General features: G+C 36.7%; 1 protein-coding gene and 1 pseudogene across 1 annotated transcript in view; one reads left to right on the forward strand and one right to left on the reverse strand.

Moving 5' to 3' along the window:
* Positions 1-25,953, reverse strand: part of MAGI2 (membrane associated guanylate kinase, WW and PDZ domain containing 2) — a 1,152,561-nt gene that overhangs the window by 554,463 nt on the left and 572,145 nt on the right. The gene's annotated exons all lie outside the window — the stretch shown is intronic.
* LOC118666048 lies at positions 12,976-13,552 on the forward strand (annotated as a pseudogene).

The raw sequence follows: 25,953 nt of genomic DNA on the forward strand, positions 1-25,953 counted from the left end.
TTAATAAAAAGCATGGGGTCCTGAGATGAGGAGAACTTAGATCTTAGTTTCCTTTTTAGCTAAGCTCCTCTGACCCCCAAATGCCTTTCAAAATTATGCTTCGTCTCTGGACTCCTATTTAATCTACGCACCACCTTCTCCAGATTCCTGAACTCTTCTTGATGCTGGAACAAGAACCCTGGCAGGCGGGGGTGAGGGGCTGCGGGCATTTGGACAGCCGGCCCTGCCCCCAGTTGAGGTGTTGGGGGCTGATTTGGTGCTGGGCTGGCCAGGGATGGGGTTCTTATTGGGGCCGGGATCAGGCTGGTTGGCTGCCACAGTGTGTGTCATAGCCACTGGTCATTCTGGTCGTTCCGCTGTTCAGGTCACTGGGCTTTTATATATAGATGATTTGTGGAAACAATTTTTAAAACTAAGAAGTAGGAACAGTTAAAGCCCTGTTGGCTTGTGTCTGCTGCCCTCCTGCTGCCCAAAGATGCTGCCAGGAGCAAGATTTTCAGCCTCCTCCTGTCCTAGTTTTTAAAATACTTTTCAGTCTTCTCTGTGTATACTGAATATTTCTTTTCTGTTTGGTACCGCATAATCACTCACTTTTTGCAAGTTAATTCTCTAAGCAAGATGACTCCTTAAAAGCAAATTTAAGCTCAACAGAATTAATGTTGCTCATCTTACATAGTTTGGAAATGATTAAATGTAGTCTAACTCTCCTACTGTAGCAAAATTTAATATCCTGGCTGACCAATAAATAAAGAGCACATTAATCCTAAATTACTGCTCTATATAGATAGAATTATATATTTGGGTTAATCAGCAAGTATGTGCCATAATTGCTTTTTTTCTTCCTCTTTAAGTAAAGGACAACTATGTTAGTTAGGCCAGGTTAAATGACATGGGTCTTGGATCATGTCTTTTCCCAAGCCTTTATCAAGGCTTTTAGCAAAAAGTAAAATGTTCCTTAGGACAAGCACTGCTTGCTGCCATGCACATTGGTGAAACAAAGAAAAATATTTCAGATTTTCAATAGTTAAATTGATCAATATAATTTTTTATGAGTTAATACTTTTCATATCCACTTTAAAAGCCAAAAGCCAAATAACCTTCCATTCATGATGTGTTAATGATTTGATATTCCCACGATTTTATTCTTTTTTTAGATTTGTTTTCATCTAGTTTAGGTAGTGATCGAACCAAGAAGATCAGTGTTAGACGGTATGCATGGGAGAAAAATGCAGCTCTAGAGACACCATGCACAACTGGTCATTAGCGACAGCACTGCTCTCAGCCTCGTCCTATTCCGCATTCACCAGTCAATGCTTTTCAAACAGTTTGCACAACTATAATGTGTACCATGTGGAACATGTATTTTTAATACCATGTCCCAAAATTAAACCTTTCCTTGTCAACAGGATCTCTACTTTCTTTCTTTCATGTCTACGTTCTCCCTGGACATTTTAAACTCTTTAACATTTTTTTACATTTAACGTTTATCTCTTTTTAACATTATCCCCCCGTCTCATTCAAGGAGAGCTTTGGGTGTTTCTCCTCTACACTGCTGAGCTGGTACGTCTGCCCCTGATTAGATCTGTGGAAATGTAAGCCTATTTTTTTATTGTCTATGCTTATTGCAGTTTGGTCCGTTTTTACTTCATCCTGCCCCTCAGTCTGCTTTCTCATTCCAATAGGAAGCTGTATAAAACAGATTTTAAGTGTTTTAGACTTTTGAGACTTTTGAGTGCCAGAATTTTGACACTAACTATGCTACTTACAATTTCTTTCTCTTGGCCAAGTTATTAAATTTCTGAAAGCCTCAGTGTTATCATCTGTAAAATGGGGATACCACTAATATTTATCTAAGGGCTATTATAAAAATTAAATGACATTGTGCATCTATTATACTTAGATGCCTAAAACATAATACCAAAAAAAGACTGCCATGAATATAAAGAAATCCCCATCCTCATCTCATAGTGAAAATGTCTTTTTAAACTTCACTGTAAAAATAACATGAAAATTTTCTAAAATGATCTGCCACTTCCTTTAACAATTTTGTGAGCCTTGCATTTTTTTAAATGTTTTTAAGGTACTACTTCTCTCCTTTTTACTATGTCTGCATTGCCCTTCTCCTGTCCTCCTATCCTTAAATGATGAATGAATTTTTTGAACTGGGAGATAGTTATTTTTCTGCAACTGTAAAAAAATCTATACCTCTCCATCCTTTCTGATAGGACTGGTCAAGGATTTCATCTTGCTTATGGGTGTAAATTCATTTCTTTAGGAAGTTAGGAGAGGAACTAGTAAGATTCACTATTATCTTAACCCAGACATGCTTTCCATGATGATCAAGTGCCTTTAACTTTATCTTCAGAAAATCTTAGCACTTATATACACATTAGGAATAATTTCCATTACAGTTAAGTCATAGGAAATTACTTTCATGTTTCTAATAAACTTCATCAGTGATACCAGATAAGTTTATCAGAAATGGGATAACATAATAAAAATCTTCCTTTGATATTTGTATATTGGGTTCATTCTTGTTTTTGGAGTCTTCCTTTGCATTTCATTACTTCATTCAGCCAATACATACTAGGGTTTCTCATAGAACAGGAAGTCAGAACCATATATTATTTCTAACACATAACACTTGGGTGCCTATTAAATTTCTTATCCTTTGTCTGAATGTAAAAAAAGTCCTCAATAATGAGGCCATTAAAGACTATAGTCCAGCAGTGGGCAAACTACGGCCCGCGGGCCGGATCCGGCCTGTTTGAAATGAATAAAACTAAAAAAAAAAAAAAAAGACCATACCCTTTTATGTAATGATGTTTACTTTGAATTTATATTAGTTCACACAAACACTCCATCCATGCTTTTGTTCCGGCCCTCCGGTCCAGTTTAAGAACCCATTGTGGCCCTCGAGTCAAAAAGTTTGCCCACCCCTGCTATAGTCCCAGGAGATTAATTAAAATTATTAAAAATAACATAATTGTTATATTAATATAGTTAAAGCTGAGAAATTAGGCCACATGGAAATGAACATAAGGCTCCTATTTGGGGAGAGAAATTATAAAAGAAAAATTATTAATTTCTCTGTAAACAAGAAATTGATTTTAGTTAAATGTAAATTATATGAGATATTATCTCACACCTGTCAGAATAGCTATCATTAAAATATCAACAAATAAGTGTTGGCCAGGATGTGGAGAAAGGGGAATCCTTGTGCCCTGTTGGTGGGAATGCAGATTGGTGCTGCCACTATTGAAAGCAGTATGGGGGTTCCTCAAAAATTAAAGAGAGAGCTGCCATATGATCCAGCAATTCCACTTCTGGGTATGTATTTGAAGAAAACAAGAACCCTAATTTGAAAAGATATATGCATTCTTATGTTCATTGTAGCATTATTTACAATAAATAGCCAAGATATGGAAGCAACCTAGGTGCTCATTGATAATGAATGGATCAAGATGTGAGATACACACACACACACACACACACACACACACACACACACACTGGAATATTACTCAGTTATTTTAAAAAAGGATAATATCTTGCCATTTGCGACATGAATGGAAGGAGTATTATGCTAAGTGAAATAAGTCAGACAGGAATTGACAAGTAGTGTCCATTTGGAATCTGGTAAAACAAAAGAATAAGAAAACAAAACAGAAACAGACCCATAGATATAGAGAAAAAGCTGATGGTTGTCAAAGTGTAGGGTTGTGGGGGATAGAAAAATTAAAACAAAAAAAGGACTACATGATTTTAAAGTTATCATGTACTGTACCATGAAAAAGATTATGAAGCAAATCACTTGGACATAAAATTATTTCATTTATAGACTGTGCAATAAATCGTCTGCTCTTGCTGCGAATAAAAGCCAGGCAATAAAAAATATTTATGACTCAGTGAGCTAAGCAAAGAACCTATTTGTTTTGCCATCTAATGCAGGTGACAGAACGGTTTCAAGTCAAATTACGTTTGACTGTGCTCTGTTTTTATTACATTTCTATCACATTTGCCTCTTAATGTGAAGAGATAAAGATTCTCTTGCTGATAAATTGTTTCACTCGTGAGTCTGTTTTTGCCCAGCTGAATTGTTGTGAAGCATAACTCCAACATTTGTGGAAAGTCATAAAACGTGGTCAAGTGGAGGAGATAGTTCACAAATTACACTTATTATTAATCATTTCAGATATGAATCAAATACAATGAATTTAGACACTTCTTGTTTATTTCCTTCCTGCCTAGAACTGAGCTCTTTATTTTCCAAGTGCATGAAAATCTCAGGAAAGTCACTGGTGTTTGAAGAGAGAGGGTCAATCTGCTAACTCTCTTTCATTAAAGTTTTAGTAAAAGCCCATCTATGTGACAGCATCTTAACCTAAAATAGGATTCAAAACATTGTTTCTTCCAGTCAGTTCTGCTCTACTAATAGGAAAAAATCAGTGCATCTACTAATAATATATGTTGGCCATGTCCTGTTTGATCAAGCAATTGAAGATATCTAATCATCAGGATATATGTGTGTAATTATGAAACAAGCTAAAAATATAAAATAGTTATGAAAGAAGTTGCAGTCGCCCTAAAGTCATATCACTAATTTGAAGTTTGCGTCTCTTTCTCTGGCTCTTTTCTGTATATTCCTACAATATCTTTGCCTAGACTTCATTTTCTCTCAGATCCACTTTGTCAAATGGATATGATTTTGATTAAAGAAATGGGGAAAAAATTAAAGCTTCACAAATAATCCTCCATGAAGTATATATTTAATTTATATAACACTGAAACATAAACTGGTAAAAAATACAAATGTGTTCATTTAATCAATTTTTCCATTATAAAGAGTTTATGGTGAGAAAAACTGAACACTAATTATAAATTAGCATTTAGAAGTAGAGGCTGACTCTATTTTCACTTGATGACATCTATTTCTGGGGTCTTAATTGGTATGTATGTATGTATGTCCATTGCATTACATCTGGTTGGTTTAATAAGCATTCTGCCATTTTGATTGAAAATAAGACTTCAGGAGGTGAATTATTGTACTGGGTATATTTGGTATGGGTTTTCCTTTTAGAGAAAAATCAGATAAATTTTTAAAATAATACTGTTTTTAAAAAATATGGAAAGAATATGTGGTTCATATTTGTAATAAGATAAGCTGGAGTGCCTATAGGACCACAGGTCTTCATGTATTTTGGTGATGATTCTCTTTCCTTTGCTCTTTGGAAGCTAAAGGATGTTTAATTCATGTTTGTAATCTTAAGTAGGGTGTGGACACATTGTCTGAGGTCAGAGATAAAGTGCTTAAAGTTTCTTTGACCAAGGTCAGTTAATGGGAACCAAAAATACATATTACTTTGGGTAGAAGTCTGAATTAGGATTCTCCAAATAATAAAAGGACAGTAGTGTTTTAAAAAAATGGGGGAGGGGGGAGGTTTCTTTCCTTCCTCCCTCCCTCCTCCCTCCCTCCTTTCCTTCCTTTCTTCCTTCCTTCATAAACCTTATTACCTTTTCTGAATTGGCCTGGGCCTCATATAGATTAATAAAATGTCAATTTAGAAATGGCTATACTTTGCCCTGGCCAGGTGGTTCGATTGGTTAGAGTATTGTTTCATACACCGAAAGGTTTCGAGTTCAATTCCTAGTCAGGGCACACACTAAGTTGCAAATTCAATCCCCAGTTGGGGCGCATACAGAAGGCAATCAATTGATGTTTCTCTTCCATTGATGCTTCTCTCTCTATATATATATCTCCCTTCTGTTTTCTCTAAAATAAATAAAAGCATATCCTCGGGGTGAGGATTCAAATGAATAAATAAGTAAATAAATAAAATAGATATGCTTTCTTTATTGCTCCAAACATCTCCAATTGAAAGGCTTTCTCACAATCATGGATTAGCTTTTCCTTAAAACATACTAAATGTTATTGCTTATACCCAATAAGGTGCTAGCTCTTGTGGAATTTCCCTGAAGTTTTCATGAGCAATAAATGCCATCCAGAGAACATGATGTATAATATCTACTTTTAACTTCCCAGGACTCTCCTGCTGACGAATGTTTATAAGACATGCATCAAAGTTAATGGAAGGAGGGAATTCCCCTTGAGAAGAGAATACATGTTGGGGAGCCAACTGAGCACAAAAGGCATGGCGCCCCAGTGCAGCTCTGGCTGGAGGGCTCTGCTGGATGGCTGAACCACATCTGCCATTTGGTATTCCACAGCCACGGACAGTCTCCGTGGTTGTTCTGAGGGGAAATAAATTATTCATTTGCCAAAGTTTGATTTCCACTTGAAATGATATTCTAAAAATCTCCTGTGTGCATTGAAAAAAATAAAAGCAAGCAAGAGAACAAGGTAAAAATGCAAGATTAATTTTTCTTTAAAAATAATTTATGCTGTTTCTTATGATTTGAATAATACTTCTCAAGAGCGATAATTTATTAACATACTAGTAAAAGTTTATGGCAAGATTAAGGATTCCTAATAGTTCACAGTTTATTTAGTTAAAAGTTATTCTTCTCTTAGTTATTAACACTCAATTGAGTAACATCTCAGATACTTAACTATGAAATCCGATGAATAATATGAAAATTAAGTGATTTCATACATGTCAAATAATTAGAACCATCCTGGATATATTAACTGCTTGGTAAATAAAAACAATAAAAATATTGTTATCTGCTATGATCATTGAGGCTGTTCATAAAAACACAATTCTCTATTCTTTCCAGACAAGATACAGGATTGTACTTGCTCATGCTCTTGATATTAGGTGATCAGATTTGGAGGTGGGAAAGAAGTACTGATTATGAATTCCAGGATGATTTCTTAGATGACAGAATGGGTTATAAAAAACTATTTTCTGCCTGTGAACAACCAGGTGTGAATTCCTACCATGAAATTGGATAAATAAGTCTGAGCAGGAGACAGATTTGGAGTCCCCAGTTTGTAAGTGACTGCTAGAATTCTGGGGCTAAAGGAATCACCCAGGAAAGATTTATAGAAAAATCTTGACAAATAATGTGTTAAGATCATAGTCTGAAAACTTCAGAATTTGAAAGGTAAACTAAGAAAGGATAAGGAAAAAAGGCTGAGAAAACAGAAATATTTTTGGCACAGCCAAAAGGTAGGGAGAAAGCCAGAAGAAAGGGATATCATATAAGTCAGTACAGAAAATAAAGTGTTAAAATATCGCACAGCCATAGAAAACCCTCAGTCACTGCTTAGGAAAATAGGACCTTTCAATAAATATTCCTACTGTTCATTTTATTCTTGCAAATGCTTCTATTTCTTAAACTCATCCATAAGAAAACACTATGACAAAATATTTTGCTCTTTAGTACATCAACGCCTGACTGGATTACAATTCCAATTTGATTCTGGTTGTAGAAACAGACAGTAGCACAAAGAGGGTTAAAGAAGGAAATGAGTGGAGCAATTTGCTGCAGACGTTTTGAAACTGGATGTGTGAGGCTCTCAGGTATCCCCTGTGCTACCTACAGAGGCTAAACCATTTTGTGTTGAATGAGTACAGACGCAGCTTTTCATCTGAATTAACTCTGACTGTGAAGATGATATGACTGTTCTAGATGCAACAGTGGGTTGTTCACGAAGCCGTGCTCCAAAGGACACTTCTCTTAGGTACAAACCAAGCACCTCAAATATGAGGAATATGGTAAAAAAAAAAAGTGCATAGACTGTGCATGTATTATGCCATTTGGGAGTCATTTCTAACTCGTGTTTTGTTGCCTGAAAACCTATTTTGTTTGCCATGAGTTTGTTTGGTCTTTCACTCAAATAAAATGGAATATCTGGTTTTCCTGACACCGAATGAGTATACTTTTTCTTCAATGAACAGCTCAGAACAAGAGAAGCACAACTAATTAATTAATTATATTGCGTATAAATGTACTAAGTTGCTCATCTTATTGACTAATATACAACCGTGACTGTAAAGCACTGGTGTTTACTGATATATGAAACTGTGCTATGATTCCACGTGTATGCAAATGTTAGAAATATCAAGTGCGTGAAAATTATGATCAAACTGACCCCAATTGCTAGGGCTGAGACCAGAAATCAGGTTAAGTGACTTTCAGTTAGGCAACTTGTTCAAATTCATCTCACTAAGAAACCTCGGAACACAAATTCAAAGATCAGAAACCATGAGATTCATTTAATAAGAGGTAATTTAAAATGCTTTGTCCACATTTTCAATAATAACTTATTATTTAATAGAATTATCATAATGCAGGTTTTTTAAAAAGTGTGACAAATGGGTCACAAAATAATCCATTCATTTAATTAACATGTTTTAATATGTATTTTTTTAATTGTTGACAGTGCTACAGATGTTCCCCATTCTTTCCTCTTTGCCACCCTCCATCCTAGCCCTACCATACCCCAGGCCTTCATGGGCTATGCATATATGCATATAAATTCTTTGGTTAATCTCTAGCCATCACCCATAGCCCACTCTCTTCTGAGATCTGTCAGTCTGTTCCATGCCTCTGGACCTGTTTTGTTGGTCAGTTTATTTTTTTCATTAGATTCCACAAATAAGTGAGATCATGTGACACTTGTCTTTCTGGGAATGGCTGTCTCAAAGGTAAGAGGTCATTCCAAGTGATCTGCAGAGTACTCCATGGTACAAAGGTACCACAGCTTTTTTACCCACTCCTATCCTTACGGACACTTGGGCTGTTTCCAGATCTTAGCTACTGTAAATAATGCTGCTATGAACATAGGGGTGCATATATTATTTATGATTGATGTTTTAGGATTCTTAAGAAGTATTCCTAGAAGTGGGATCGCTGGGTCAAACAGCAGTTCCATTTTTAATTTTTTGAGGAAACTCCATACTGTTCTCTGTAGTGGCTGCACCAGTCTGCATTCCCACCAGCAGTGTAGCACTTGTTGTTTGTTGATTTACTGACGGTATCCAATCTTGCAGGGATGAGGTGCTACCTCATTGTAGTTTTAATTTGCATCTCTCTAATGATTAATAATGTTGAACTTTTGTCTATTGGCCATCTGTATGTCCTCTTTGGACAGGTGTCTATTCGGGTTCTTTGCCCATTTTTAAATTGAATTGTTTGTTTTCTTTTTTGAATTGTATTAGTTCTTTATATATTTTGGAAATTAACCCCTTCTCAGATGTATCATTAGCAAATATGTTCTCCCATACATTGAGTTCCTTTTTCATTTTCATGCTGGTTTCTTTTGCTGTGCAGAAGCTTTTTTGTTTGATGTAGTCCCATTTATTTTTTTTCCTTTGTTTCTCTTGTCCTGGGAGATACATCAGTGAAAATTCTGGAACATGAGATGTTTGAGTAATTAATATTTTTGACATCATACACATGCCAGGCATTGGGTTACAAAGATGAAAACAATGTAAATATTATCTCAGTTAGGAGATGACGATAGCTAAATTAACAAAGATCTGATGAGACCAGTGATGAGAGCTGTACACAATGAAAACAGGTGTTTTACTTTCCATATGTTCAAAGTAATTTTTCTTTTTGAGGCAGGGTTATTTAATGTAACCTAACACAGAGTAAAGGATAGAGGGAAGAATAAAATACTGACCCCTGGTTTTTGCTAAAGGCCCCAGAAAACTTTTCAAACTTGCCCAGTATTAAAAGTCCAGGAGCAAGCTAAAGCAGGTTTGAATTGACTTCTGACTCAATTGTTAAATATTCAGGAATTTTACACTGGATATTATACCTAGTGATGGCTTGAAATCAGACATAGAGGGCATATTTACACTACAGGAATTGAAAACACTGCAAATTGGAGCTTTCTTTTCTTTCTTGAAGGGATCAAAACACTGGTTTCCCAGTGCACTACAGCTTCCAGCACACGGCTAAAGCTAAAGTCAGACAACCACTAGTTTTCTTCTCATGAGTCATTTGTAAGGACTTTTCAAAGGATGACGATGAGCTTCTCTACAATGGTCTGTGAATAAATTGATTCTCATATTGTTTGTAAACCTGGTGTTTGGGGTGACTAACGGCTGGAGATGTGAGCCAACATTTTCTGGGAGAACAAGGGAGAAAACTGAAGCAAGGTAATTTTTTTCCCATATGAAAACAAAGCTGATTGAATTCACCTTCTTTATCTAAACGTGTCCAGGCAGTGGAAAGTGCCTGAAAACCCAATTTTCTCAAGTAAATGCTTAGAGTAATGCCTTAAATAATTTGCTTCTGGTTTTTAATAAGTGAAAGTCTCTTACTTCTGTTCTCTTTGGTAGATACTGCCAAACCTAGCAGGTAATGTCCAGTAATTTCTCAAATGGGCAACAAGCCCAGATGGCTGAGTTCTACTTGAAATTTACCATCAAGTCATTATGTGATGTTAAGGAATGGATTTAAAGTTTCTAGTTTAAGCTGTAAACCCAGTAATTTCAAGTCATTTAAATAGACCTTGGGGCATTATGCTAATTGAAATAAGTCAGACAGAAAGACAAAATACTGTATGAGCTCCCTTATATGTGGAACAAAAAACCCAACAAGCTAATAGATATAGATAACAGATTGGTGGTTTTCAGAGGTGGGAGGGGTTAAGGAGAGCAAAAATAGGTGAAGGTGGTCAAAAGCTGGAAATTTCCAGTTATAAAAGAGAAGGTCAAGGGATGTCATATACAGCATGGTGACTACAGTTAATATACTGTATTGAATATTTAAAAATTGCTAAGAGAGTATATCTTAAAAGTACTAACAATAAGAAAAAAAATTTTTTGTAACTGTATGGTAACCGATGTCAACTAGACTTAGTGCAACAATATTTTGCAATATATACAAATATCACATCATTATGTTGTACACCTGAAATTAATATAATGCTATATGTCAATTATACCTCAATAAAAATTTAAAGACATTAAAATTGTCTACCTTTATTTTGCAAAAATATATTCATATCTATACTATGTAATTCTTACCCTTAAAGAATTTATATTAACTTGGGAAGGCAAAGATTAGAGAGCACAGAACAATTAGGCAACAATATCAGTCAATCATACACTCAGGAAATAAGAGATCAATATAAGAGGCAAATGTGGGTGATAGCAGACAGCTTGGCGAAGGTAATAGTATGGGAGTCAGTTTTATTTTGCTTTTTTTTAATAATATATTTTTATTGACTTCAGAGAGAGAGAGAAACATCAATGATGAGAGAGAATCATTGATCGGCTGCTTCCTGCACACCCCCTACTGGGGATCTAGCTCCCAACCCTGGTACGTGCCCCTGAGCTGAATTGAACCCAGGACCCTTCAGTCTGCAGGCCGACGCTCTATCCACTGAACCAAACCAGCTAGGGCTTGTTTTGCTTTTTTTTTTTTTTTTTTTGAAGATCAAGTTAAAGGCATTTTAAGAGGGAAAATAGCTGCTATGAACTAAAATTTTGTTCACACCCATGGCTTTCTTTGAACAAACTGCAAACCATTTCTAAAACTCAGACAGAAAGCACTCAATAAAAAGAAATCTTACAGTCCACCTCCACTTCACAGTTTATTCCATGATAAGCCAACTTTTCAATAGTTTAGGTTGCCAATGAAATTCTCTCTAATTTTGGAGCCAATATCTTTCGAGAAGATTCAGAGCTTTTTCTGACTTCTCAACATGACAGAGTAATTGGCAATACACCATAAATGACTTGATATTTATTTAGTTTGTTATTTAAGTTAATGAGTAGATAGTGCTTATTGTAGGTCAAGCATTTTAAGCGTTTTACACATTAATTTTGTACTAGATGGCACAAAACCTCCTTGGGACATAACTGGAGAATATGTTTAGAAAAAGAAATCTCATGAAGTGTCTCTGAATCTGAGCCCTCTGTATTTTCAGTGCATTTTAATAATACTAGCAATAGCCTCTGCTTATTGAGTGCCTGCTAGGCGGAGAAGAGTATTTATATATGTTAGCTTACCTTCACATCAGCCATTTAAGATATGTATTATTAACTTCATTTTATGAATGAGTAAACCCTAGGTCTCATAAATAGTAATTACCAGAGCCAGGGTAAAAACCCAGATGTAGATGTCTCCACAGCATGTGCATACGCTTTGACTCTCTTCTAATATTCACGCTTGTGGGGTGCTTTATAATGCATTTTTTTCTTTTTTTTTGGTTCCATGCTCTACTTTCATGAAGTTACTGGGTCAAACTTTTTCCGATTATAAATATATCTGTCACCTGTCTCCTGCTCTCTATCCCTGCTGTCTGTGCACCAGTTCAGTCCTCATCACATCTTACTTGTACTTTTGCAAAATACTATTAAGCCTCTTTCATTCAATTCACTCTCCATACTGCCAGGAGGTAGATCTTCATCATGATGCTACCCTGCTTAATACCTCTCAAAAGTTCCTTATTGTTTTCAGACTAAAATCTCACATCTTAACCATAACATACAAAGCCTTTGATGAGATGGACTCTGCTTGTCAGTGCAGCCGCATTTCTCCCCACAATACTCCAAGCCTCCTTTTCCCTCACCTGCAACATACACACACACACACACACACACACACGGACACACACACACACACACACACACGGACACACACGGACACGGACACGGACACAACCATGCCTCAGGTAGATGCATTTCTTGCCATTTAGCTTAGTGGATGAATTTCTTTGTGCCTCTGAAAGGTATCATGTCTGTGCTAGAATGCCATTTATCTCCCTGTTTTCTAAGCTCCTACATGCCCTTCAAACACTAACATGAAATGTCTTCTTTCATAGCATGTCTTCTCCCACGTCTCTGAGCCTGCATCAGTAGTTTCCCCATTAGAGCGTCCCTCATACTTTCCCCATGCCCATGGCTATCACTTCTGTTCACATTTATTTTTCAACTATTTTGACACCAAACAAGCTACAACACACAGTACAAGTTACATTTAGTATTCCAGTCCTCAATGAATTGTATGTTCTCAGGTGCTGAGTTAAAAATAGGCCTGGAGCTTCCCAACATGGCGCAGTCGGTGAACATCACCGAGCTGAATCTCCCGCAGCTGGAAATGCTCAAGAACCAGCTGGACCAGGAAGTGGAGTTCTTGTCCACGTCCATTGCCCAGCTCAAGGTAGTGCAGACCGAGTACATGGAAGCCAAGGACTGTCCGAACGTGCTGAACAAGAGCAATGAGGGGAAAGAATTACTTGTCCCACTGACGAGTTCTATGTATGTCCCTGGGAAACTACATGATGTAGAACACGTACTCATCGATGTGGGAACTGGCTACTATGTAGAGAAGACAGCTGAGGATGCCAAGGACTTCTTCAAGAGGAAAATAGACTTTCTCACCAAGCAAATGGAGAAAATCCAGCCAGCCCTTCAAAAGAAGCATGTCATGAAACAGGCTGTCATGGAGATGATGAGCCAGAAGATTCAGCAGCTCACAGCCCTGGGGGCAACTCAGGCTGCCAAGGCCTGCGATCCTGTTTCAGAAACCAGGCAGAGGGACCCTACTTCAAGGGCCTGGGACTTGGTGGTGGGGGAGAGAAGGGTTTTGTGTTTAATGCCAATAAATGTTCCAGCTAGGCAAAAAAAAAAAAAAAAAAAAAAAAGGCCTGGAAAAAGAGGGTTATCCGGTAGAATTTGTATATGTTTATACCCTAGCTATTTCCTGATTCCTCGTCTTTAGATGCTGTTTTCAGTTATATATGTCCTGGTATCTTCTGTGCTTGCCTTCTGATGTTTACATGTGATCTTTTGGTGTTGACTTTTTGCCCCCAGTCTTAGTATCTTAGTTTGGACTACAGACAAACACCCTGCTCACTCACACTTCCCAGTGTTGACCCTGCACCACAAGTTTCTCTTAGGTCAATTCTATATCCAGCCAGATGAACACAGTATTTACATGACTCTTTCTTGGGTCACAAACCAAGGAGTCTTCAAGCACCAAGACAGGACTTTCTAAGTCATTAACATGTCCAGGAGAGTGAATTTAGCCCTAAAGAGGGAAGGGGGTCTTTCATGAGAGTGGCCTTATGCTAAATTACCATTGCTAATAGAATGGTTATTTCTGCCAATCAGCACATATTATTACACACTAAGTACATATTATTTAATCTTCACAGGAGATAAGATCACACAAATTTTTATAAAAGTGGAACCTGAAACTCAGAGATGTCAGTAAGTAGCCCAAATTCACATAGCTAGACAGCCGTCAAAATCAGGATTCTGGCTAATTAAAATCTTATTCCTGCCCTGCATAATTCTCTTTGAGTGGGAGTACCCTGGGAATTTCCAAGTCCTAGTAAAAGCTGTGCATAGGACCCTGTATTTGGAGAGGGGAGGTAAGTATTGAATACAAAATCAAGGTATATTACCCACATCAAAGACTCTTGATCCATTTTTAGAGACATGAGCTATGATGTAACAAGGAGGAAGCAAATTTAAGCTCTTGGTGAATTTGGAGTTTTATCTGTTAGTGATTAGCTAATGCCAACTAAACTCCTCAAGGGAGCATTGCAAGAGGGGCTACAACATCATATTGATAAACCATAGTGAACAAAGGATGATGGGAGTTGGGAGCCAGAATAAAGTTTACTCAGTAGAGAGAACTACTCATACATTATAAATATTGTCAAAATAATTGCTGAAATATTGCCACTTGACTCAAAAACATTTGCTGCTCTTGAAAGTCAAGAGAGAGAAAAATTTCAGAGAAAAACTTCTGTACCTGTAATTTCAAAGAGTCTCATCCATGCTACACAAAGTTGATGACTATTACCAAAGGAATCTGGGTCTAAGCCTGGCAACTAAATCAAAACTATCATCTAGAAAGTAGTTACACCAAAGCTTTAAAACTAAATCAATAAATGTTTCACAGGTAAGCTCTGAGGATATAATAAATTCAGGAATTGGAATTCCAGCTAAATTTGTATAAGTTCTTTCTACGTGATCTAATGTGTTTTGCTAATAATATCAAATAAGTGTAAAACTTTGCAGTATATAAAGGGCCAAGATCATGATCACATTTAGTGGTATTAAGTTCACAGAAAATATATATGTTGAACTTTCATTTCATTGAAGGATATGCATGCAATTAAATTAGACTCAAAACCAGGAAGCATTCATGTTCTATTGTGTGCCAGGACTGTGCTAGTGCTGAGGGTAATCAGAGTGAGCCCCTACTTGGTTTTAGACAGCAAGAGGTGTCAGAGACTAACTGATAGTTACAGAAGTGTGCAAATGACAGCAGTATTAGAAATAGAGGTCACATAGAGAGAAAGGGTTGTTATTACTAGGGAGGGTGTTTGATGACGTCTTAGTTTATAAAGAGTGAGGGCTGGAGTAGAATGGGTGGCTTGTATTATCTTTATAACTTATTTCTGCCTTATAATTTTGTCATGTCTATGTATTACCAGATTATTTCCCTTTTGTTCATTTTTTCTTCTAAGGCCATATTTTCTGAAATGGCCTGTGGAAATGTTCAGTTGAAAACTTTCACAATCAAGGACTGATACGGAGTCTTCATTACCCAGGTCCCCAGCTTCTCTTCTTCCCCGCTTCCTAAGTGCTTTGCAGGATGTTACTGCTTTTGAATATCTCCTCCAGAGACTGAGTAGAGAAAGGAGGTGGAATTATAATCAGTCTGATTTCCTTATTAAAGTTCTTGGGAAAGTTTGATAGAAGAGAGGGTCAGCATGTAAGGGAATACTTTTTAATATCAGAAAGCTCTTAATTACCTGCAGTAATGGGAGCAGTGGTGTGTATAATCCAAAGGGGTGGATAATCCAAACACCATTTATATTTGACTTTGAAATGTATTTTTGAACTTGCATTTCAATAGAAATAGGGGACCTGCAGCCTTGGAGAGTCCTAAGCTTTCTATCTTTCTTATACAGGCCCGTCTCTAGAGAGAATAAGCAATTGCATGTTTCAGTTTTGAGACCGTCTTCCATTGGATTGCAAGTCAAATCAGAGTCAGGAGAAACAGAAATGAGACAATGAACCAACATGGCTAAGCAAGACATCCCCCAAATAAATCAAAACAATATTTAACTTAGGATAGAGAGAATGGCTGAGTATTGCCGAGTTGTATATGGTTGCCCATGAGCCATGTTTCCACTTAACAGTGGACATCACTGAAGTTGCATGTGATGCACACCACATCAGGCTGATGGGAAGGAGACTGGCTAAACTTGCTCCAAGGGTCTGACTCCTCCACTGCATTCCAGCCTGGCACTGAGGAAGCCACAGCAGGTTGTCTTCAGAAGCTATTTCCAAACAAATTTAGACTTGTCTTTTACATGATGAGAGCTATTTATAAGGATTGTATAACAAATAGCTTATAATAGACACCTCTGTCAACTGCATTTATAATGAAAAGATCTAACAAGAAGGCGTTGATTCCCAGTGCCAGCTAAGGCTGCAAGACCTTCCCTTTTTTCATCAGCTATGCAAACTGGGGAGGGGAGTCAGTGACAAAACTCACAGCCCCTCAGTTTATTTTATTTTTTTAATTTTTTAAATAATTTTTATTTCTTGAAGTATTACAAAGAGTATTACATATGAAATTTGAATTGAGACCTTAACAAGAATTACAGTTTTCATCAAGATATACATTTTAGCCAGTAAAGCCAAATCCAGAAATCATATTGAATAAGAGCTACATTCAGAAATAATGAGCATTATTGCCCAGGCATTTTTAATAGTTTCTACTGTGATCTGTGTAATTGATAAAACAAAAGAAAAGAAGAGAGATTAAAAGAATTGAAAGAAAAGCAGAAGGAAATGTAAAAGACAACAAAACTAAAAATAATTTAAATTCTTCCATCTCCTCTAAGACAAATAGAAAGCAAAAATAAATAAATGACCAAAAAAAATCTAAAAGTTTTTAGTATGAGTGCTTTAAAATGTGTCAACCTGTGCTGACCTAAAGAAGATAGGTCATAAAAAGGGAATATAAATTAGGCCATATCCCCAGGGCAGGTGAAATTAGCATGTTGTAATTGTGCAGTCAGGGAGAGATTTTAGCATTGCAGCAATGAAAGACTAGAGTTTACAAAGGAAAAGAAAAATATTAGACTAGAATCAGAAAGAATTTTAAAAAAATCAAAATTATTTTCTCATAATTTTTTTTGCAATTTTGAAACATGATTTTCTTATTGCAATCCTTTTTCAGTATTGCCACATTTTATTTTTAGGATATCTAAAAACGTGAAATGTGTTCAATGATTTACTGTGACAAAGCAATTCAAAATCTTGAATTTCATCTCCTAATGTACTCCAATTTGTAATGCTATCTTATGCATAATAGTTATTACTTTGGGCTAAAGTTTTGCTTCATTCATTTATTCTTGTTTTTTTTCAGTACACATTTCGTGGACCAAAAAGGGACCAGATACTAAACCTGACAAGCTCAGGGGAGGACTTCATGGCAGATCTTACAAATTCAGAGACCTAAAGTAACCACATACAATGGTCTAAAATTAAAACTTTGAACTAGAAGCCAGTCATGGAAGGTGGTCACGTCCTAGGCCAGTATCTTCCTTGACAAAGGTCAATTTTTACCTTAACTGAACTTTTCTCTTGCATCTATGATAACATGCCATTGGAATGTCAGAGTCATTTTCTTTTTCCAGACTCTCAAGGGCACAATCACTGCATTAGAGCATAGACCATGGAACCCCTTATTGTTATTATTATCACATTAATTGCTAACTGGTAACTATTCTGTATCCAACTATGTAAAAGAAGCCTGTCTATGCATTTTACTTTTTATCCAATCTCAGAGATTTCTATTCTCACTCCCTTCCATCTGGCTTTGGTTCCTCCCACCTCCCTAATCTCTCACAAATGGATTTCTTTTGTTTAAGATTTTTAAATTGACTTTTAGAGAAAGAAAAACACAATGTGAAAGGACAACATCAATCTGCATGCCCACTACCGGGGATTGGGCCTGCCACCTGGGCATGTGCCCTGTTCAGGAATTGAACCAGCTACCTTGGCCTGCATGGGATGAGCCCAAACAACTGAGTCCCACAGGCCACAGCACAAATGGGTTTCTTGTAACCCTCTTGATCCCAATGTATAAAATGAGGCAGAAAACTGCCGATTTCTGGAGCATTTACTCAATCCATTGAGAATCTGCTTCCTGGCAATTATCACCAGTTTGGCTCAAATAAACTCATAACAATTCTTACAGGTTGGGATGTTTCTTATATCAACAATTTCTTGTGTACTTATTATGTACAGGCTCTATCCTTGGCACAAGACATATTGTTAGCATAGGCAGTAGATAGATAGTAATGAAGGAAGGGAGCAAAAGAATCAGACATTAAGAAGCCTAATAAATTAGGGAGCTGAGTCGGATAATAAGCCTGCTTCATTAGGAAAATGCAGCATTTTAGGAAAATGCAGCCTCCCCAGGGGATCTCTACACACTCCACTCTCAGGACCTAAGTGAGCAGGAAGGATCCGTACTGGGCATTAGCCTGGGTTACCCAGGGGAGAGCAATAAAGAGTCACATGCCCAGCAGAAGCCAAGATGGTGGGTGGGAGGGGTGCAGTGCAGAGGGTAGGGGGAGAGAGTTAAGGTGGCAACCATACTAAGGAAGATTTTTAAGATTTTTAAATTGATTTTAAGAGAGAGAAACATCAATGTATTTAGTCTGAGAAAATAATTGGATTGGATAAGGGACAAAAAACACAGATCTATGGCATGGATTGGTTAGGGGGAGGGATTAGAAGTTGATTAGTTAGCTTGAAAGAGCACCTGGCCCTATCCAAGCCCGAGATAATATAATCAGAGCCTAACAGAGGCAAGTGCTTCCCCTCCCCTCCCCTCCCCTCCCCTCCCTTCCCTTCCCCTCTCCTCTCTCTTTCTCATTTCCTGGCCCCAGGCCCCAACATGCACTCACCCATTCGTTCATAGATTTTCTCTATACAGTCACATGGGACCCAAGTGTGGGCTCCAAGTAGGAGCCTGGGCACAGCAGCATAGCACCAGCCAGAGTGCAGCTGAGAATCGAGGCTAAGCTAGCTGGACAGAAACAGAGGCTGGACTAAGCTTGGGCATGGACCAAGGAACAATGGCTCAGAATGTCTGGACCCTGGTCCTTCTGAGCTTGATGAAGACCATGTTGGACTTCCTCCACAGTCCTGGAACAGCCTTTGTGTTTGCTCCAGCTGCAGGAAATCTTATCACCCCACTTTATCCTTCCATGTGTGGTCCCTGAAATGCTTTTCTCGTGACACCGCAAAGATCCTATTTCCACAGACAGCAATGTGACTTAAAATGGCATAGAGCTATGATGAAAGCTTTGTACAAGTGGAGACAACACAAATGGAGAGTTGCCATTTCTACATGGGGTGAGATATATCAAGGAATTCATTAATAAACACTCAGTCTTACAAAATCTCTACATATCAAAGGGGAAAAAAAGATAATAGTCAATTATCCCTCTCTCAAAAAGACAAGTTAAAAAAAAATTCTTATTGGCAACTTCAATACAGGTAAATTTAAAGTAAAAATAGCCCTGGGTGTTTTGTCTGGGTGGTTTGAGCATTTGCCTGCAGACCAAAGTGTCAAGGGGTTGATTTCCAATCAAGGGCATGTACCTTGGTTACAGGCTCCATCCCTGGCCTGGATCAGGGCATGTGCAGGTGGCAACCAATCAATGTCTCTTTCACATCAATGTTTCTCTCTCTTCCTACCCTCCTCCTCCCTTCCACTCTCTCTAAGTATCAATGGAAAAATATCCTTGGGTGGGCATTAAAAAATAATGATAATAAAATAAAAATATAAGAAAAGAAAATGATTAAAAATAAATCTTACAAAATATAAAATAGTTCTTTTCAGGGCTTTATAAATAAATAAATACGTTTTATTTATTTATTCAGAGATAGAATCAGTATATATTTTGTGGGAAAATGTATGGGGAACTGAGTGTTTAGAACATTTTCGTCTGTACATTCTGAACTGATTTTCTAACACTGATACTTAGAAAGCATCCTTCATAAAAAAAAATCCAAATGTTATATAAATAAGTCTACGGTGCTCTATGGTGCTTCCTCAATTTCTGTCATTTCTTTCGGCTTTGGTGAACAAACGATGTTATTCCCATAGTCATTCCTTCCCTCCTCCCCCTGAGAAAAGTTACCCATGTGTTAAACACAGCACAGTTATGTTATGTGTGTGTGTGTGTGTGTGTGTGTGTGTGTGTGTGTTTAGGGGGAAGAAAGGAAGAGAAAGGGCAAACATCAAAAGCATTCTAAATAAATATGCATGTGTATAATGTATGTAAACATATATGAAAATGTGGTCTTCTAAACAGAATCAGACAAAGAAACAGAAATCAAGCTGAGGCATAGAAACACATGTATAATCAGATGGACCAGCCGTCTTAGAGACAAGGTGTTTCAAAGCCCAGTATACAAAACCATCCAATTAAAAGAACATTTTAATACTTCATTCTGCTTTTTTTAATAAGCATTTTCTCCCTTCTGTTTGTGTTCTTTACTAAAGTCATAGCAATGGCTGTGCTAAACCTCCAGTTGATCTAAGTTGCTCGGTGCATGCCCAGACAGCAAGAAAATGGTTTCTCTGGCAACAGGAATTATGTGAAATCTCTGTGTGTCCTCCCCCACCCTCCATCTGATTCCTATTCACTTAAGCTGTTCACATATAGGCAACAATGAGGCATTGGAACTCTAATGAGCAATTCAAATTTATTGAGCTAACTCATAGAGGCAGGCACTGTGAGCATCCTCATTTCTTGTGTACCAAGGAGCAGGGCACGTTTGGTTGTATGTTATCTGTGTTATTCAAGAACCATGCTCTGTCAGCAAATAGCTCAAACCAGATAAAAGCAGATAAACATCTAAAATATGAAGTATATGTGAAATGTATTTCTATCATGCTAGAAGGGAAATGCAAAGGTTTTCAGGAGCTGAATACTCAGCTTCAAATTTTCCAAAGACGCTGAGACATGGAGGTCACAGTGATTTAAAACAGTCTCACATTATATTGTGTCTGGGACCAAGGAGGGAATGGTAAGAGCTTTGATTAAATTGCTTTAAATGTCAGCTCTTTTATTTCTAGGAAATCATACTGTGTCTCCATGACCAAAACTCTAGAGTTTTGAATTTGGGTTTTGTTAATATTCTCTAATAATAGTTCATGATTAGATCTCCTCTACATGCTTAGTTTTTCTCTGTAGCCTTTGTTTAGGAGAGAGTCCTGCATCTAGCAATGTTGCTAAGGTTAACATTTGCTAGGAGAGCTTAATCAAAAGGGGAATTGATTTGCTTGGAGAAATAAGGGTTGAGAGGCAAATTAGCCAGGTCTTTCGGCATTGGGAGAATGTGTGTGTGTGTGGGGGGGGGGGGGGGGTGAGGAAATCCATTTTTCTTCTAATAAGGATAAAATTATAGCAAATAATGTACTCAGTAATATAAATCAGAAAAAAAACAGTGAATATGGAATGAACCCCTGTATAGGTTTTAGAATTATGCCCTAGAAATTTGTTAGGAAAAAAACTGCATCTTAGCTGTTTGGAATATCTTAGTACAATTTAGCTGGAATGAAGTGGATTCTCAAACTTTCTTGTTATCATGATCATATATTTAACCTACTAGAAATTAAAGACTTTATGCCACACAAAAAACAATAGGAAATGCTTCTTTATAACTCACTGAAGACTTTTAAAAAATATTTAAGCTTTAACTTCCAGTTAAAGCTCTGAGAAAACAGCAGAATGATTAGCTTACTGACACCAATATAATAATTATTTAACAAAAAATCATAGGAGAGTGATGATGCCAAAAGACAAAGGTGAAAGTGAAATAATAATAATAAAGTGAAAGTAGAATAATAATAGTAATAGCAATTACTTCATTTTAACATCCATCCTTAAATGAGAACATATAGTCTGAGATAATAAGATGATCTAAAAATCTGAAATAATCACCATTTCCCACGATATATATATAGCAAATAAACACAAAATATAAGCCTTACACAGAGAAAAACTGCCTGTTGAAGCCATAATATTTGGAATTTTGAAACCTGTCACAGAGCTTTTAGGAACTGATCGTTATGAAATAAAAATTTTATTCCAATTGGAACATAAAGAATCAACACTTCTGTATAAAAACAAATTGCCCTTTAGAGGATAAATCAAATACTCTGAGACTAGGGCTTTGTGTATTTAACGACTGCTTGCTTCAAAAAGACGGAAATTGTTCCTGTGTTTCTAACTGTGGCGCCCCTCTGAGAGCAGCGTGTGGGGTAATAATACATCAGGAGTTACACATGTTTTCAAAGAACTTCTGAGCTCTGATTTGGAACCCTTTTGCCACATGAACACTTTTCAATTGTGAGTTTTGTTTTCTTAATTTTATTTATTCAATTCCATATCTCATTATTCCCAGAAGAGTTGAAGATGGCTTGCAATTATAGTGTATAGTGTGTTAATCTCTGGCAAATGTTCCTTTTAAGGCAAACTTGTCTAAAAGTTGGAAGATATTTTGTTAAGGTGGTTGCGGTAGAATATAAGAGTCTGAGAAAATGTGTTAGTAGGAGAGAAAGCAGAAGACATAAAAATTGTTCCCTTGTATGAAATTAATGAGATTTAGTGGGTGGTTGGGATGAAAGGAGAAAAGAACAAGGCAGAATGGCTTGTAAGATAGATGAAAAAATGTAAAACTGAGACATCTGATATTCTGTTTTAAGTTGTTGGTGTTTCTGCATCTTCCCCCATATTTATGAAAGTGTGCTGCATTCACATTGCTGAGCACATTTATTTTTATGGACTGTGCATGTGGTATATGCTTAAGAAAGAGGCTGATTTTCCAAGTTAGTACATATCATAGCAGAGAGACAAAGCAGAGAACAAAAAGTTAATAAGTTGCTGGAGACAAAGGTGACCATGAGGATGCAAGACCCATTAAGAGTAGAGAAATCTTGAGAAAAGTATTGGGCATTTCATTGGGGGATGGAATAGGAGTTTAAGCTAATCTTGTTTAGAGCTTCAGGGTTATTTCACAATACACACACACACACACACACACACACACACACACACTGAAATGGTAATATATTACAATTTTAAAAATTAGAAATAGGAAAAATACACAGTTGAACAGTGGGGAGAAAATCTGGGGGAAGAAAAATGCCATATGTATCAATGGACTCTGGACATTAGAGTAATGTAAAATTGGTGGCCCAGTTTCAGGTCCTCATCATGGTGAATTTCCATTACAAGTTTCTATAATCTTTTCAAATTCTTTTCACTTTGATATGGATCATGTACTTGCTGAAACTTTCCACATACTAGCTGTGCATGACTTTAGTCTAGGGCAGTGGTTTTCAACCTTCTGGCCCTTTAAATACAGTTCCTCATGTTGTGACCCAACCATAAAATTATTCTCGTTGCTACTTCATAACTGTAATGTTGTTACTGTTATGAATCGTAATGTAAATATCTGATATGCAGGATGCTCTTAGGCAACCCCTGTGAAAGGGTCATTGGACTGCGAAAGGGGTCGCGACCCACAGGTTGAGAACCATTGGTCTAGGGAAAGAAGCTATCTGATCCCCAACATTCTTCTTTTCTGAAAATAAGAATAGTAGTATTTATTTCAAACATCTATAATAATAAAAGGATAATATGCTAATTAGACCAATGCACAAATTTTTGTGCATCGGGCCTCCAGTAAATAATAATGGATAATTTTGTCAAGCCCAATTTTACTGCTATTATTTGTTTTAATTCTTAATATAATCCTTTGAGATATTTTTACTCTCACTGTATGAGTCAGGAAATTAAGGCTACTAGTAAATGACTTTCCTGAGCACAGAAAATATAAATAACTTTTTTGAGCAGAAGCTTATGAGAAGTAGAGCCATTAGTGTAATACAATGGTACTGATAGCAGCAATATTGGTAAATAGGGTGGAAGTCAGTTTCAACTTTAAATTTTCTATTATTGACTTGCTATTCCACACTGGGCAAGTCTAAGATAAGTCTGCAATAATGAATCCTCTATAAAAGGTAATTCTAGTCATTCTTCCTATTTCTTTCAAAATGTCCTTATTTCATTTGACAAGAGCAGAATGCCTTGCTCATTTATCATCATTACCTTAACCCTTAATCAGAGCATCAGTTAATCCATGCTTGTTGATGAATATAAGAACAATGGGAACCTGATTGCTGTTCAGGCATAAGCCTATTCCTAAAATAAAAACTTTTAAACATTGCTTCAGATGGACTATGGACTGTGTATGCCTAATGTGAGGTGAGATTATGTTTCCAACTTAATGAGCCAAACCAAGTAGCAGTACATGCAGCCAATCTCAGAGCCTAGTTGGGGGCACTGAGCTGCCAGTGATACTGTCCAAGGATGGTAGGATTTCACCAAATCTGGAAAACTCAACCCTTGCTATGCCATTCTCCTTTTATACTCTGAGTTTATGTCACCATTTGAAAAAGTGTAGCCTAACAATTTAATTCAGGACATGCTCATGTACTAGGAAGCTGATTCTGCATCAGATACACCATATCCTTGTTTCTGTGAAGCAAACAGAATAAATGTCTAGATTCACATGAAAAATATCTTTTCAAGGTTTCCAATTTTCTGGAGAGTAAATTTCCTTGCACCTATTACATGAACCAATTAATAAGAAAATGTTAAAACCAAAGGTAAGATGTTGTATAAATTCCATGAATCTGACATACTGACTCAGTGAGTTCCAAATTCTAATATATTAAACACTTGAAATCTTGCAATTACTATATATCTAAATAGAGTAATACCAACGTCCTTTTTCTAGCATAAGAACCTCAAGCTTAACTGCTTTTATTAAGTTTGGATGGACAAAAAATAGTAAAGAAAAACTATAACTGGTCTTCAAATCACATAAGCAATGTGCTCAGCTACGATGTGACCCTGCTCTCCAAAGGTTTGTGAAAGCTAAATTGTCATCAGTTACCTATTACAGAAAAGAAGAAGTAAGTGGTAGAAAGCACTAAATTAAACAGAATAATTTAAACAGAATTCCTACAGTGCATTGTGTTTCTCACAGGATTTTGCATGAGGAAAACAACCAAGGTGCAATATTCCCTTTTTACCTCACTTTCAAGGACAAAGGTTGTGCCAAGGGCATAGGATCATTGTTGCTAACAGTAGCTCTTACTATGCATTAGACTTGTCTCACCAAAGCAGGTGTATGAAATATGAGGCCTGTCCACAGTACTATCAATAGCTCCATTAAAGGAGACTTATTTTCCAAAGACACCTCTCTTGTGAACAGAATTTAATTTGGATTATCTTTTTCTAGATAGTACATACTCAGGACTATTGTCTCAAAATAAATAAAAGAGGTTAAACAAAAGTGATAAGAAACTCCAATTTAATATATGCACTATAAGTTCACTTTATATAATTTATGTTATAATTTTAATTATGGTAAACATTTTATTAAACCTATTCAGCTTTCTGTTAATAAGCAATAACACATACTCCTAAAAAAATGTATCAAGAGGTTTCACTTTCACATTTTCAAGAATCATATTTCATCATGGTACTGTAGTTAGGTGAGATCCCTTAAAATGGAGGCAATTCTCATGTAAATAAGTCAAAAATATCTAATTAATTGTACCTAAAGTCATAAATTATGTTTTCTTTAATGAGATAAAGTAATAGGTCACATTTGGAGAAACACAGTAGTAATAGCTGATTACTTTATTTTTCCTGTTAAATTATAAATGGTAATAGCTAACATTGATTGGGTACTTTGTGTGTGCCACTCACAGACATGTTATGTGTATTAACTCATTTAATCCTCACCAAAAAACCCTATGATACTGGAACTATTGTTGTCTTCATTTTATGTATGAGGTACAGAAAGGTTCAGTAACTTGCTCCTGGACACAGCCAGTAGGTGCTGAAACTGGGATTTAAATCTGGGTGGTCCCGTTCTAGAATCAGTCCTT

The sequence above is a fragment of the Myotis myotis genome, unplaced genomic scaffold, assembly GCF_014108235.1.
Source record: "Myotis myotis isolate mMyoMyo1 unplaced genomic scaffold, mMyoMyo1.p scaffold_m19_p_11, whole genome shotgun sequence".
NCBI classification, from domain to species: domain Eukaryota; kingdom Metazoa; phylum Chordata; class Mammalia; order Chiroptera; family Vespertilionidae; genus Myotis; species Myotis myotis.